The sequence below is a fragment of the Mangifera indica genome, chromosome 7 (assembly GCF_011075055.1).
Source record: "Mangifera indica cultivar Alphonso chromosome 7, CATAS_Mindica_2.1, whole genome shotgun sequence".
In the NCBI taxonomy this organism is placed as follows: domain Eukaryota; kingdom Viridiplantae; phylum Streptophyta; class Magnoliopsida; order Sapindales; family Anacardiaceae; genus Mangifera; species Mangifera indica.
The window spans coordinates 11011262-11028753 of NC_058143.1; the positions used below are offsets into that span (position 1 = coordinate 11011262).

Below are 17492 nucleotides of genomic sequence, written 5' to 3' on the forward strand. Positions count from 1 at the left end.
TTGTAGATAATATATATGAGTTAATCTTTGAAAGTTCAGGTTCAAATATTATTTCATATTTACAAAATAGCTAATTTTGTAGGAGAAATATTGAGATTAATTTTTGAAAATTTCAGGTTCATATGTTATCTCATATTTATAAAACTTTTGGTTTTGTAATTAGTATTCAGAATAGTATAATATATATTTTGATTATATTTTAGACTTCAAGTCTATATTTTTCATAATTTATACAAACTTTAGGTTATAAATGTGATATAATTATTATAAAATAAAAATTTTGATGAAACTTGAGACTTCGGTCTCATATATATATTTTTACGATTTTACAAACTTTAAGTTACAAATTGGATATAATTATTATAATAAAAATAAATATTCAAATATTATTCAAGATTTCTGACTCAGATTTATGTTTTTATAAACTTCTGGTTATAAATGAGATTCATAATTTCAAGTCCAAATTCTTGATTTTGTAAACTTCAGATTAAAAATGATATTCAAGATTTTAACTCCGGATTCATGATATTCAAGACTTCAGATTTATATTCATAATTTTGTAAACTTCAGGTTATAAATAATATTGAAGATTTCGAGTCTAGATTTATGATATTCTAGATTTTAAGTATAGATTTAAGAGTTATAAGATTCCAGGTTCAGATTTATAATTTTGTTAACTTCAAATTATAAATAAGATATAATTATAAATGAAAAATTAAATAGAAGAATAATATAAATTAAAAGACAACTGAGATATTATAACTAAGATATTTGTATTTATAATATATAAATAATATAATAATATAACTGAAAGATTATGATATATTTAAGTGAATTATATTGATAACGTGTTGTAAATATAATAAACAAATATAAAAGGATAAATAAGTTAAGAGGAAGAATTGAGAGGAAGGCGTTTTTATTAAAGGAATAGAGTTAAGAGGAGACGAGAAGAGAGCTGTAAAATCCGAATGAAAAAAATGTGTATATCCAAATGGACTTGAGGGGTCGTTATACGGGAAATTCACCGCCCCCCTTTATTGACTAAATGTCATCCTCTTCTTCCAGTCCCACCCAATTTTCAAACGTTGCTGCATGTAGTGGAAAATTCACTAGACATGCAGCAATCAGCATAATTTAATCTCCTTCATTTATTCAACCAAAGCGTCTTCCTTTCTCTTTTTCTCTCTGTCTACCTTTTGTCCATTTCCTTGCCTTCTAGGGTTCCAACTCCTCCTTAAATTATCGAATCGGAGGACGATTTCGATATGCGAGACGCCAATGAATCGGCCGAGGACGACGCGGCTGGTCCTGCCTACGAATACGATAGCGACGACGATGCCGATTACGAATTCATCTATAATGATTCCGATGATTCTGATGATCCCATCTTTCGTCGCCACCAGGTAATCCAAGTTTTTCCGTTTTCGCAACTTTTTCTCAACTTCATTTTCCTTTTTTTTTTTTTTGGTTGGATTGTTGTAATTTTAGCTCAATCTTGCGTAAGACTAATTCTTTGGAATTTTTTTCGAAATTAAAGTCTCTTATGACCTGCATTTATGCTATGGATTTTAAATTTCAAAGGTGGATATGTGAATTATGAACTTTTGAAGTCTGGTGGCTTTGTTGTATCTTAATTTGGCTGATGTTTGAAGATATTGAATTATTTCACACCATACGTTATTGTAGCTTTTTGCAGATTTATGGCATTTTTTGTTTGATATTGTAATTTTAGCTCAAATTTCTGTAATTTTAGGTCTTTGGTAATTTAATGAAAATTGAAGTCTTTTATGATTTGCATTTATGCTGTTGATATGAGTTTCAAGGGTAGATATGTAAATTAGAATTTTTAGATTTTGTGTTTTTTAATTTGGTTGAAAATAATGGGTTAAGTCAATTTGTGCCATAAATCATGAAGTGTGTTGTACCAGTAATACTGTGATTTTGCAACTCAGTAATATTGCTATTCTTTAAATTTTGTACTCTTTTTGTTGTTGAAATTGAAATTTGTTCTAATTTGTGTTGTGTTTGCTAAGTGTAGTTGCTTAATTTAGGTGAATAGAGGTTATCATGTTTGTTTTTTTTTTTTCTTTTGAGTTTCTATTTTTGGTTGACTATGAGTCATCTTGTTTACTTTGCAGTTTATGTTAGTTAGAAATATTTGTCGATAATGCAATATTCAGAGTGTGTACCAAGTGGGCTTTATTCTGTTTGGGTATTTTTTTTAATGAATGCACATCAAGTTTCACTAGATTGGTTTCTGGCGCAATGATGATTTGGTTAAGTTGACAGATGTAACTGTAATCTTGTGTGGCAAATTTTTGCCTGATTAAAAATGTATTTTTGGGAGCAACTTCAGGATTTTTATTTAAGCTCACGATTTTAGTGCAGAAGGCCCTGTATGCTGTCAATACTTAATTGAGTTATTATTTCAAAAATTTAATAGGATCACTGGCATATGTTTTGGGCTAACTTTTTGATATTATTGAATGAATGTGCACTTAACAAATTATGTCTTTGCAAGCCCATATGATGATTTATAGAGATCTTGTTTTAATATTTTATTCTAATGTGTATTTTTTTCTTGTCGTAGCTAAATTATACTATTTTGAGTGAGTTGGATATTCGTCAGTGTCAAGAGGAAGATATAACAAAGATATCCACTGTGCTTTCTATTTCGAAAGTTTCAGCGAGTGTACTGCTCCGCTTTTATAATTGGTAAGATATTCAGTGACTGATGGATGTTGTGTTCTTGCATTAATAAGGCTTTTACTTTGTTTGAATAACATTATTTATATGCTATTTAATTATTCTTTGGACAAAATGTAGGATCTGTTTGTTATTGCCTCTTCGAGCAGAACTTATGCAAGAAGAGCTTACAAGATTACAACTTGTTAGAGTAGAACTTTTATTAAAAATTTGTTAGTTGTTTGGTTAGAGAAATGTAGAAGTGTTTTGCAGTCTTAAATTACCAAAAAAGAGTGATATATATAAGAAGAGATAAAGTCATATTTATGAAATGATATGGGAGTATTTTTGAAATTTCAACAACTTTAGTAAGCTGCAAAAGATTTTATTGGAGAAGCTCAAAATACAACCGAACAGCTTATAGGTATCCTATTCAATAAGCTCTCCACTCGGATGTAGCTTGATGCTCTAACAAATTTCTATTGCTTTTGGAATTACAGGAGTGTCAGTAAAGTGTATGATGAATGGTTTTCAGATGAAGAAAAGGTTCGCAAATCTGTTGGCTTATTGGAGAAACCAGTTGTTGCATTTCCAAATGCTAAAGTAAGCTGCCAACATATATCTTTAATTGAGTTTGTCTGCAATTTGTATTAAGATCTTGGGGTGTTAATTGCTTGTTCAGTAAACTTACTTTATGCTATCTTATTTAATAATTTTTTTCTTATATGTGCCTTTAATTTGCAGCTGACTTGTGGGATATGTTTTGAAACCTATCCATGTGGTAGCTTGCATGCTGCTGCTTGTGGTCATCCATTTTGTAATACATGCTGGACAGGTTTGTTCTAGTGCACCAGGGTTTATGATGTGATTTTTCGTATCATGCCTGATGCATGAATTGTTCGTTAAGAGTGTGTCGTTATCTCAAAATATGAGTCTAAATTTTCTATTCTGTTGTAGTTTTGAAAGATAGGGATCTCTTTTTCTTTAAAACGAAGAAAACTAAAAAGTGAAGTAGGTGTTCTCTTCTTGTGGGCCTTTTTTATTTGCTTTTACTTTCAATATTTTTTATTTATAAGATTTCACTATCAATGTCTTGACCCTTTATCTTGGTAAAATAAATCAACGTTTCAATCATGGGAACTCTGTGGGAACAAAATTGTTTATCGTACTAAGAAGTGAACCCAATTTCTTAAGCAGTTGGACTGTTTTCCCCTTGATTTCTTTGTGGGAACAGAAGCATGCTTCTCTTCTGACTATATTATGTACTTTTCTTTTCAAAGTTATGCTCATGGAGAGGAAAAGCTACAAAAAGAGGAAGCAATATATTCTATTATATTAAAAAAAAAAAGTTGATATTTTTGATTGGATGCTTATAATTTACATTATTCTGATGGATGGAAGATGAATGGTGGATTTATAGTCTTATTTAATTAAATTTTATCTTACAAAGATTGGGGGGAAAGGGGTTCTTAAGCAAAGCTTATGCACATTATATCCCATTATTGTTGAAAAACACTTTTTTTATGCATGTGGTTCTCCATATTTTGTATGGTGCAACATATATCATTGTACATGCTGTTGAGATACATGCTACTACTTGGTAGAAATACATCTGAAAATATTTCAACTTACATCCTCTGTTCTTGTCCTGAGAAGAGCACTTCTACTTCCATTTTATTTATTTTGTTTATTATTATTATTTTTTGGCTGTAGGCTATATCAGCGCATCCATTGATGATGGTCCTGGTTGTTTGATGTTGCGATGTCCTGACCCATCTTGCGGTGCTGCCATCGATCAAGATATGATTAATCTACTAGCATCTGGTGAAGACAGAGAGAAATATTCTCGCTATTTTATTAGATCTTATGTTGAAGATAACAGAAAGGTAATAGTACTTTTATATTTATCAGTGAGTTCTTTATCTGTTGTCCTCAATCAAAAAAGAGATCTTGCAAGCTCATTATTTTTTGAAAAAAATGGTTCTGATTTTTTAAAGTGAAGTATTATTTCTGAACCATTACATTTACATTATTACCAAAAGTCAGACTATGGTACATTAAGTACCAGATTGGGCAAGATATGTTGATCGAATAGATCTAGTATACCAGATTTAATGCCCCACAGACTTGTTACCGGAACAAAGTCAACTTTTACCTGCAGAAGATAACTGATTGCAAAAGCAATTGAAATATGTACAAAGGAGTATTGGACCTTAGAGTGTCTGTTCTTTCAGTAATTTCTATATAGAAAAGCCAATAAGTCAGTTTCACTCTTAAATGGAAGAATTTACTGCAACCAAAAACCATAGCATTGTCTTGATGAATGTGAGAAAGTGATAGAGGCCTAATTACCAAAGTTTATTTTCGTAGGCCCAAGAAGAGATTAGAGGAAGCAGACCCAAATTCAGAAGAAAGGATGAAACTCTCAGCTGAAGACTCAAGGATGGATCTGATGGAGGGCAAACTGGGAATGACAGAAGCTGATCTGGAGCAGAATAAGCTTGGCCATTCAGCTGTGACCACTTGGCAGCCTATCAGTGGGCAGGAGGCAGAATTCGGTTAAGGAGGCTCATGCTTTTATAGAGCAGCAGAAAAAGGAGACGGAGCCTGGTTTTTTGTTATGAAAATGATGTACTGAAGTTTGTTAAGAAGGAGGAGGGGTCTGGCTCTCAAATTCCAGAATTATTCAGTGTCCATTTATTTTGTTTGTTCCAGTTTATTTTCCTTTAGTTTCATTGTTCTGTTGTTGCTTGAGTTGAGTTGAGAAACATTGGTGTAAACATTAGCATTGACGAATGAATGAATTTCAGATTGGAATGCTATTTCTATTGAATTGATTGAGTTTGTTACATTGACTGAGTATACATTATACAAAATAGAGGCGGCCTGCTGAGGTCCAAAACATTACAGGATCTTCTTTTCACTTAATTCTGCCAAGAGACATTGAAGCTGGAGCAGCAGGGAACTTGACCTGAACAGGTACGCAACAAACTTGGTATCAGAGCCGTTGGTGCTGGGTTATGGTAAAAACCAGAATGGAGGGGAGAGTGAAAGATTTAGAAGAAAACCTTAAAAGCCTAACGGAAAAGGTGACCATTATGGATGAAAGATTTGTAAATTCAGAACACCAAACAACTTTTCGGTTTGACAAGCTTGATGAAAATTTGCACGAGATAAGACAACTTCTGCTGAAGGATACAAAGGGGAAGGACAACGAAACAGTAGTGACACCTACTGTCACCCAAGAACCACCGCAATTTTTTTCAGAACCATTGAACACTGGAGCAAACTTTGGGTTTCAGCAGCCGATTCCTCCACCACAGCAGCCTCCCTACCCACACAGCGCTGGTGTAGCGTTTGGAGAATCATCTAGAAACCATCGACCACCGCGTTACGCTGCTCCGGAGACGACGAATCGGCGTGACCATTATCACCGAAAATTGGAGATGCCTCTGTTCAGTGGAGTGGACTCATGGGGGTGGGCAGCCAAGGTCGAGCGCTATTTCCAGATGAACGGCATGGACGAACGGGAACGTTTGGCGGCAGTGATGTTTTGTTTGGAAGGGGAGGCGTTGAGTTGGTTTCAGTTCAGGGAGCTCTGGAGGCCATTTCGTGAATGGAGGGAGGTGAAGGAGGAGCTTCTTCTGCGATTCGGATCAACACAGCACCGGACGCCCTACGAACAGATTATCTTGCATCGGCAGACGGGAACGGTGGCCGAGTACAGATCGCGTTTCGAACAGCTGGTGGCAATGCTTCCGTCGGCACCAGCAGAGTGGGTGCGAGGAGCCTTCACCGCCGGACTGAAACACCGAATTCAGGCCGAGCTTCGTCTCCAAGCACCGGCGGATCTTTTCACCTTGATGCAGCAGGCGGCTGATATAGAAGAAAGGGACCGGGTCGTGCACGGGCCGGATTGGGACCCGGATCCAACAAGGGCAGCCCAAGCCTTTGCAACTCCATCCAGTTTTCAACCCAGCCCAAGCCCATTTCCTTCTTCCTTTAATACACAGCCCAACCACAAAATTTCTGCCTCCTGTCCAGTCCACCCAAACGCGTTTTCCACAGCAGCTTCGTCTCTTGTTTCAAACCACACCAGTCCACACTATCAGCCACCCACCCAAACCGCTCCAACACCCAATCCAACTCATAAGCCCGCCCATCAACCTGACCCATACCCATTCCACCGACCCGACTCAGGCCATAATTTCCCACCCACGCTTTCGACTTCCCAGACACATTCCTCTAATATTTCAGCCCCAAATTCAGCCCCACCTTCGACGCTTTCTTCCGTCGTTCCACCAAATCTCCCACCATCAGAAGCTATCCATCACTCTCCCCATACACCTCCTACACCCAACCAGCCACCAATTCCTTTTTCTCCTCGGTTCAACTCGTTCAGTCGCCGCCCTAACCTAACTTCCAGACCGGAATACCCACGCCTCTCCCAATCTGAAATTCAGACCCGCATAGCGCAAGGCTTGTGCTTCAAGTGTGCAGGCAAGTTCGGTCCGAACCATCAGTGCCCCTTCAAACAACTCCGTTTGATGCTTTGTGATGAAGATGAACAGGACCCAACGGAATTTTCGGAAGACGCCAGCCAACTCAAGCTCCGAAACAGTGAGGAGATGGAGCTTTCCCGTCACTCTGTTGCTGGTATCAGTACTCCTAAGACGTTGAAATTTTTGGGCAAAATTCACACTTCCCCTGTCATCATTCTGGTGGATTCCGGTGCTTCCCACAGCTTCATTTCTCAACAATTGGTCAACAAATTGCAGCTTCCATGCTCACCAACAACCTTCCAAGTGATCATCGGAAATGGAAGTTCGGTCGCCGGCGGAGAGAAGTGTCCAGGCGTTGAGCTACTGTTACCAGAGATGAAATTTCTTCACGACTACTTTGTTTTCCCGTTGGGCAACGTGGATGTCATTCTTGGTGTGGATTGGCTAGCCACTTTGGGCGTTATTAAAAGCAATTGGCAGGACCTCACTATGGTGTTCCACTGGGAAGGGCGGAAAATTACACTTCAGGGGGATCCTTCATTAGTCACCCAAGAAACTTCTCTTAAGGCTGTTTCGAAATCACTTAAAATGGGTACCCATTGCTATTGGATTCAGTTAGCTGCCTCAGAAAATATTTCAGAAGAGCCTCCAGAAGCAGTTCAGAGAATTCTGGTAAATTTCCAACATTTGTTTGAGGAGCCCATGGGGTTACCGCCATGCCGAAAACATGATCATGCCATCCGTTTGTTTGATGGAGTCGCACCGCCTAACGTCCGACCTTATCGGTATCCTCATCACCAGAAGACTGAAATTGAGAGACAGGTTCGTGAAATGCTTCATGCTGGAATTATTCGCCCAAGCCACAGCCCATTCTCCAGCCCTGTTCTCCTGGTGCAAAAGAAGGACGGTGGCTGGCGTTTCTGCGTTGACTACCGCGCCCTCAACAAAATTACCATTCCAGATAAGTTTCCTATTCCTGCTATAGATGAGCTGTTAGATGAATTATCTGGTGCTACAATCTTCACCAAACTTGATTTGAAATCTGGCTACCATCAAATCAGAATTATTGATTCTGATGTTGAGAAAACAGCTTTCCGGACACATAACGGCCATTACGAGTTTCTGGTCATGCCCTTCGGCCTGTCCAACGCCCCTGCCACTTTTCAGGCCCTCATGAATGAAGTCTTTCGGGCCCATTTACGGCAGTTTATTCTTGTCTTTTTTGATGATATTTTGATTTACAGCAGCACCTTATCTGCTCACTTGCATCATCTCAGTTTAGCTTTGCAGCTTCTTTCCGACCATCACCTACTCTTGAACAGAAAAAAATGTTCCTTTGGGGTTTCTCGCTTGGAGTATTTGGGCCACATAATTTCAGCTGAGGGTGTAGCTGCTGATCCTCAGAAAATTCAGTGTATGATTGATTGGCCGCGACCTCGCGATATTACGGCACTTCGAGGGTTCTTGGGACTTACAGGCTATTACCGCCGCTTTGTACGCCACTATGGACAAATTGCAGCCCCATTGACACAGCTGTTGAAAAAGAACTCCTTCCACTGGAATGAAGACTCTACAGTAGCATTCGAGAGGTTGAAGACAGCCATGACTACTGTTCCAGTTCTTGCCATGCCTGATTTTACCCAGCCTTTTCTAGTTGAGACGGATGCTTCGTCCATAGGCGTCGGGGCTGTTCTCATGCAGGGGGGTAGGCCTATTTCTTTTATGAGTCAGGCTCTCTCCCCTAGAAACAAAGTAAAGTCAGTTTATGAACGTGAATTAATGGCCATTGTCTTAGCCTTGCAAAAGTGGCGTCATTATCTATTGGGGAAGCATTTTATTGTCCGCACTGATCAGAAGAGTTTGAAACATTTAATGGATCAAACCATCATTAGTGGAGAGCAACAACGATGGGTGATGAAACTACTTGGTTTCGATTTTGAAATTCAGTATCGTCCGGGAATGGAGAATAAAGCAGCTGATGCCTTGTCCAGGTTACCAGAAGCCTCTCTTTCTTTACACTCCATTTCAGCCGGCCATTGGATCGAGGGGGAAGTGATTGATCAAGAGGTTCGCTCCGACAGCCGGTATAAACAAATCATTCAGCAGCTCCTCCAGGACCCCTCCAGCCACGCCAACTTCTTATTAAAGAATGGCACTCTATTCTACAAAAACAGGTTGGTGATGCTTTCCTCTTCTGCCCTACTTCCAGCCTTGCTTCGGGAATTCCATTCTTCACCTTTCGGTGGCCATTCAGGGTTTTTTCGCACTTACAAGAAAATAACAGCAGTTTTTTTTTGGATTGGCATGAAAAAGTGTATTAGGGATTTTGTAGCCCACTGTGAAATCTGCCAAAGAAACAAATATCAAGCCATGAGTCCTGCAGGCCTCTTACAGCCTCTTCCCATCCCTGATAAAGTTTGGGAGGACATATCTATGGACTTCATTGGGGGTCTTCCACGAACGAAAAAGGGAGATACCATTTTGGTGGTAGTGGACCGCTTGACCAAATACAGCCATTTCCTTGTGCTCTCCCACCCGTATACGGCCAAAGAGGTGGCTGCCTTATTTGGTAAAGAGATAGTTAGGCTTCATGGTTACCCGCGTTCGATCGTGTCGGATCGCGATCGCCTATTTATGAGTCAATTCTGGGGGGAGCTTTTTCGTTCCGTGGGTACAACTCTCAAGTTCAGCAGTGCATATCATCCACAATCTGACGGTCAAACTGAAATTGTCAACCGTGGCCTTGAAACATATCTCCGATGCTTTTGCTCTCAACAACCAAAGGATTGGGTTAAATGGATCACTTGGGCGGAGTATTGGTATAATACCACTTTCCATAGTTCTCTTGGGATGACTCCTTTCAAGGCTTTATATGGGAGAGATCCCCCAACGCTCTTTCGGTGGGGTTCCGAAGCCTCCAAAATAGATGAGGTTGGCGCTTTTCTACAGCAAAGAGATGCCATTCTGCTTGAGTTGAAACAGCAGCTCCATAAAGCCCAAGATAGGATGAAACGTCAAGCCGATTTGAAACGTCGCGAGCTCCACTTTGAAGTTGGTGAGCAAGTGTTCCTTAAAATTCAGCCTTACCGTTTTAGGACTCTTGCTAAGAAGCTCAATGAAAAATTGAGCCCTCGCTTCTACGGCCCTTATGTCATCCTTGAAAAAATTGGTGCGGTTGCCTACCGTCTTGCTTTACCTTCCACAAGCAAAATCCATCCGGTTTTCCATGTGTCACAGTTAAAAAGGGTCTTAGGGGCTGCTATACAGCCACAACCTCTGCCTGGCTGCCTTTCGGGGGACTTAGAATTGCAATTACAGCCGGAAGCTTTATTGGATACTCGTTATTCAAAAACTGGTCACTTGCAGGTCCTCATCAAATGGCATTCTCTTCCGGACTGTGAGAACTCTTGGGAGGATTACATCGCTTTACGGGACTGTTTTCCCGAATTTCACCTTGAGGACAAGGTGCGTCTCCGTGGGGGGGGTATTGATAGAGGCCTAATTACCAAAGTTTATTTTCGTAGGCCCAAGAAGAGATTAGAGGAAGCAGACCCAAATTCAGAAGAAAGGATGAAACTCTCAGCTGAAGACTCAAGGATGGATCTGATGGAGGGCAAACTGGGAATGACAGAAGCTGATCTGGAGCAGAATAAGCTTGGCCATTCAGCTGTGACCACTTGGCAGCCTATCAGTGGGCAGGAGGCAGAATTCGGTTAAGGAGGCTCATGCTTTTATAGAGCAGCAGAAAAAGGAGACGGAGCCTGGTTTTTTGTTATGAAAATGATGTACTGAAGTTTGTTAAGAAGGAGGAGGGGTCTGGCTCTCAAATTCCAGAATTATTCAGTGTCCATTTATTTTGTTTGTTCCAGTTTATTTTCCTTTAGTTTCATTGTTCTGTTGTTGCTTGAGTTGAGTTGAGAAACATTGGTGTAAACATTAGCATTGACGAATGAATGAATTTCAGATTGGAATGCTATTTCTATTGAATTGATTGAGTTTGTTACATTGACTGAGTATACATTATACAAAATAGAGGCGGCCTGCTGAGGTCCAAAACATTACAGGATCTTCTTTTCACTTAATTCTGCCAAGAGACATTGAAGCTGGAGCAGCAGGGAACTTGACCTGAACAGGTACGCAACAGAAAGTATTTAATATGATCCACTTAAAGTGATTCACATGAAAACCTGGCATAACTAACTAAGACAACAAGATCAAACTAAATAGAATCAGTTAGCATTGTTGACCTTTTCACCACCTTGTAATATCTTGGATCACTTTGTGATGTATAGTCAGTATTTTCTTAAATCTTCAATTAAATTACGAAAGTATGATATTGTATTTGATTTTGACAGAAGTGGTGGATTATTTAATTTCCGTTTTTTGTTTGCTATGGAGATATTGAGTGATTTACTTACAATATCACTATGTCTATAAGAAATGTTGGGGATTATTTGATTTCTGTTTTTTATTTATGTGGAGATATGGAGTGGTTGACTTACAGTATCACTATGCTTTCTGGGATATTTACGTATTAAAGAGCAAGAATCTCCACAACCTTGGCTTTATCTTTGTCTTCCTCTTCTTTGTGGTTGTGTTTCTGTAGGATTTAAGATCTGCAAGATGACATAAACCAACACTTAAATCTTCTATGAAATAGTATTTTAAGGCTTTTATATGATTTAATTACAAACTAATGTGTAGGATGATTTTATTCTAATTTTTTATATGTATTGTAATAATTTTGTTTATTGTTGCTTGTGTTATTGTGGATGCATTATTACCCTCAAATATATCCTGCATGTAGCTGGGATGTGCTGAGACGCGTTTGATTTGCCTCAAATTCATCTATCTGGTCCTGCATTCGAATTATTATGCGATGCTTTATTCATATATGTGAACTTGACATTAGGATTCTGGACTTCTTTGTGATCTTCTCCTCTTCACTATGTAAAATCCTTTTTTGTAATTGGTTATTTTCTGCAGATCAAATGGTGTCCTGCTCCAGGTTGTGATTTCGCTGTGGAATTTGTTGTTGGTAGTGGGAATTATGACGTTACGTGCCGTTGTTCATGTCGCTTCTGCTGGAATGTAAGTCTCTTTGGCTGCCAACTGATTTCTGCTTCGTTCTAGTACTTTCTGGTTAAATTATCAGTTGCAGCACATTTGCAAAGACACTGTACAGTGTAACCTGCATAATGTGAATTTATTGTACAGTGTACTAAGGAAGTCCATCGTCCTTTTGATTGTGGTGGCACTGTAGCCAAATGTGTATTTAAGAATACTGCAGAGTCAGAAAATATGAATTGGTATGTATCAAGATCTTAGCAATGAGAATAACTCTTCTTATTTAAGCTGGGCTGGAGAAATTAATTCAATCTATGGCCTACCTGAATAGCCCTGTTTTACACATAACTCGAAAAAAGATATTAAATTTTATATGTTTGTATGTCTGTGTGGAATCTGTCTTTTACTCTCAGCAATGATATATATGTTCTGGCTTCATGTTGAAGATAAAGAATTGGTTTGCATTTGAAGTTAACAAAAATTTTTATGTCTTATTAGAAAAAGAAAATATCATTTTGTGCTGTCTTTATCAATTACCCATGTGATTTAAATGGCTGTGTTTTCAGGATATTGGCTAATTCCCAGCCTTGTCCAAGGTGCAAGCGGCCAATTGAAAAAAATAAGGGCTGTATGCATATGACATGTACGCCTTCATGCAAATTTGAATTTTGCTGGTAAGCTTCTATATATGTTTAGGCATTACTTTGTAATTGGGAACTGTGGTTTTCTTCCAATTTTGAATTTTTCACCAAGAACACTTGATCCTGTGAGGTAAAATTCATGAACTTATTTAGTCATTTGAATGTTCATCCTTGTAGGCTCTGCCTTGGTGCTTGGTCGGAGCATCGTGAGCGGACAGGTGGTTTCTATATGTGCAATCCTTATCAGACAGCACAACAAGAGGGACTGGTATGTCACTGTAGTTCAATTATTTTTCTTCCCCTCTACTAGCTCTTAGCTTATTATCCTGTTGCTACATGTGGCATTATCAAGTTTCCTTTTAAATTTAGTTAAGTGTGTGTACAGTCCAGTTTGGTGCAGTTTGACAGAATTTTCAAACCAAACTGAAAAAAGTAGTTGGAAAATTTTTTAAATCAAACCAAACAATTTTAGGTTTAAAACCAAACCAAACCAAACTAAAAAAATACGATTTGATCCAATTTGGATAACGGTTTGAACCATAGTTATCAATATCGTAAAATACACGATACGTATCGTAACCTATGATATGATACGATATAAATAGAAAACAATACGTATTATAAAGTGTATCGAATTAATATGAGACAGTAAGTGTATTATACGATACAATACATATCTTACAATATGATACATATTATTGATACGAATTGATTTTTTTTAAGAGAAAATGATAGTGCATTAGGGGTGTAATGAAAAATTTTAAAATATTAAAGGTGTTTGGGAGGTTTTTTAAAATAATGACGTGTTAATAATAATATATTATTATTTTATTAATATTTTATTATTTTAATTTTTAAAAGTATCATACAATATAATACAAGATATGGTAAATTAAGTTTTTAATATACAATACGACACACGATTCAACTATCATAGTTTGAATCTTTTAAAATCTTTCTTTTCTAAATATATATATATTATTTAATAAACTCAACTAAATTATTGTTTTCTAAAACATAATATATACCTATAAAATAACTATAATATATATATAATATACATGTTAAGAAAATGACAAAACAAATGTGAAAAAATAAATTATATACCTAATTGTTTAATGGAAAATTTTGTCAAACATAATTATATATATGTATATTTAAAAAAGTATGGTTTACAATTTGGTTTGGTTTGAAAATTGTCTAAACCACAACCCCAACACAAAAAAAAAAAAAGTTTGAAAAATTTTAGTTTAAACTAAACTATTTTAAAAATAAAACAAAACCAAATTATAATTTTTAAGCGGATTGGTTCGATTTTACGTTTTGAATTGAATTATACACCAAAATTCGGTCAATGCTGTTGCTTACAGTAGTGTGATGAGTCTGAAAAGCCGAGAGAGATGGCAAAGAACTCTCTGGAGAGATATACACGCTACTATGAACGTTGGTGGTAACTTCTATATGGTTACTTCTCATTGTGTTTCCAATGATCAGTAGTTCTCAGACAACACTGCGTTTTATATTTACATGCAGATGTAAACGATTATATTAATAAATGATATAGAGAAATACACTAGTCTATCAGCTGTACATGGAAGTGTTCAGATCACCTCTTGAGAAGGGGACAAAAATCTGTACAAGAAGCCATTAAAAGTTCATGTATTGGCTTTTTGCAGCAACAAAGCTGATTGAGGTACAGCTATGCAGTTAAAATAACCTTAAAACTTGAATGAAAACCAAGTCAGCCCAATGCTCCATTCCAGATAAAGAACTGATTTCCTGGAAAATTTTGAAGTTGACCACAATTGAAAAAAATATAAAGCACTTTACCCACAACAGACTATAATCTTGTGCTTTTCCAATATTCCTATTTTTGCTTCACACCAACTGACCCAACATAGCACTACCATGACATGTTTCCAAGACATTTTGGCCTCAACTGAATGCAAAAAAATACTATAGTAAAAGAGAAGAACAGTATCTTTTAATAGCCCAGTGGAGGTTCACTTTACAAGCATTGGACCATAAGAATAAAGCCACTTTTGAATGGAGGAAGCTTTCTTTTCCCTTTTCCTGCACATTCCTCAGCATGAAGAAGATAAATTAGGCTGGGTTTCTTTTTGGAATAACTTCTACCTTTTTAAACTTCCCTGAGTTAAGACAGATAGTTCAATGCTGAGGAAAAAGGAAAGCTATATCACAGATCTTTATTTGACTGATTTACTTCTGTTGTGATTTTTCAGAGAATATGAAATCCTTGTAAATGATAAGCTTGCTTCTGATTTTGATATCTAACATTTATCTTATTCTAATTGTTTGTTCCATGCTGCAGTCTCGGCAAAAAGCATTAGCAGATCTTCAGCAAATGCTGACTGTGTGTGTAAGTCCAATTTCCTAATTGTCATGCCAGTATAGTTGATTTTTGGCTTGCTATTTAGTATGATTGATGTAAATATAGTGAGAAGTCATGTGATCGCTTTAATTGAAGACTGATCAACACATTCTTGATTAGGGATGATCTATATTTGCTTTTGTAAATTATGAAAGTGCTGATTATTATGATTTATTGTAGCTTGAGAAGCTGAGTGACGTGCAGTGCCAACCTAAGTCTCAGCTAGAGTTCATCACTGAGGCAGGGCTACAGGTACATTTCTGATTTCCTGCTTAATGGCCAGAAATTTTCTGTTTTTTTTTTTTTCTATATTATAACATATGTTCTTTTTTTAGATAGTTGAATGTAGGTTTGCTCTAAAATGGATGATTGCCTATGGATATAAATTACCTGAGCATGAGCATGCCAAAAGACGGTTATTTGAGTACTCGCAAGGTACTTTGGTCTGCCACAAAGCTGCATTATGTTAATCTTTAATCTAGGTCAATAACCCTCTATACCATGCAGGTGTGGCTGAGTCTCTTTTGAAACGACTTCGTCAATGTGCAGAGAAGGACCTACAAGGTTATGTCAATGCAGAGGGTCCATTGAAAGATTTCAATAAATTCCGAACAAAACTTACTGGATTGACAAGGTTAGTAATATTGAGATATTTTCTGGAATGAAATATACAGTCTGGACAAGATATCAATAATGTTGTGCTATTGCAACTTTGTATCTTGTAATAATCTGGCGAAGTTAGTTCAAGCATTATTCAATTGTAGTTTTTTCTTATATTTTACAAATTAGCTTATTGATGGAGTCCTGGTCTTCCCATGCAGATTGCTGATTTTTTCTTTTTTTTGTTTTTTTGTTTTGATGACCCTGCTGCCGAATTTGGTTTTAAAATGGAACAACGTTGTGATTACTTGACGGTTTTGTTATGAAACTATAAGGGGGCGTTTGGTTGGAGTTTTTTAAGATTACCTTGGTAATCTATCTTTTATTCCCTTGTTTGGTTTATCAGTAATAAAATATTACAGTAATCTTCTATTACCAATACTGACGTGACAGGTAATATAGGTGGTAATTTGATTACCACATTTACCTTAGGTATTTAAAGATTACTGAGGTAATCTTGAGTTTATTATAATTATATTATTATTTATTAATTTTTTGAGATAAAAATAAATTTATTTTTAATTAATATGATAAATAATATAAAAAAATTTAAAAATAATTATATTCAAGGGCATTTAAGTAAAATAATTTACTAGTAATCTTTTATTACGTTTAACCAAACACAATAATTATTTATACCTATCAAATTTTATCAAATATAGTAATAATTTATATACAGTAATTTTCTAAGTAATCTATCTTCAAGGAAATCTTTCTATTTTGATAATAAAACATTCCTCAAACCAAACATCCCCTAAAGGAATACAAATATTGGTGTGAACTATTTTCTTCGATTCTTTCTACTTAAAAGTGTTAGACTGAAAAAATCATTATATGTCTATGAGATTAATTGTTATCCTCTTTGACAGCAGTATGACTCGAAGCTACTTTGAGAATTTAGTTCGAGATCTAGAAAATGGTCTCCCAGATGTAGATACACATCCTGCCTGCAGCAGGCAAGGAAGCTTGAAGACTTGGGAGTGAGCAACAGAGGAAGAAGTGGGAAATCTAAGGGTTCTACATCCAGATCAAGCGGGTCAAATACAATTCAGGCCACTGGTACTGTGATCATTGCACCTACGCAAATGTCAATTCTGCCACGGTTTGCGCAATGTGATTTCTTGTCATATAATTTCTAGATAAGCATCTAAAAGAGAAATTTGGTCAAAATCTTCAGGTAGATTTGCCTAATCAGGTTCCACATTAATAAATGATTGAAAACACTAAACTAAATATAATAATCCATATCTTTGACATTGATGTGTAGATTTTTTTTTATTGTTTCAACAATGTGAGGAGAGTGGATGTGAACAAGGGCCACGTTCCACCAACCAAGAAAGAATTAATTCTTTTACTAAAAAGCTCCTGCTACAATAAATAAACACATTAGACATATTTTGCCTGATAATATCATCGACAAATTTAGAAACTCGATAATATGACCCCTTGAACTTGTGTCACCACTCATTGTATGTTGTGTCATGAATTATGTCATTCTGTCTAGGCAAATTTTAAACAACAAAAGAATCCACCCACTGTTGA

At 36.7% G+C, this 17492-nt stretch overlaps 1 pseudogene; it reads left to right on the forward strand.

Moving 5' to 3' along the window:
- The first annotated feature begins 994 nt into the window (after positions 1-994).
- On the forward strand, positions 995-17210 carry LOC123221105 (annotated as a pseudogene).
- The last annotated feature ends 282 nt before the right edge of the window (positions 17211-17492 follow it).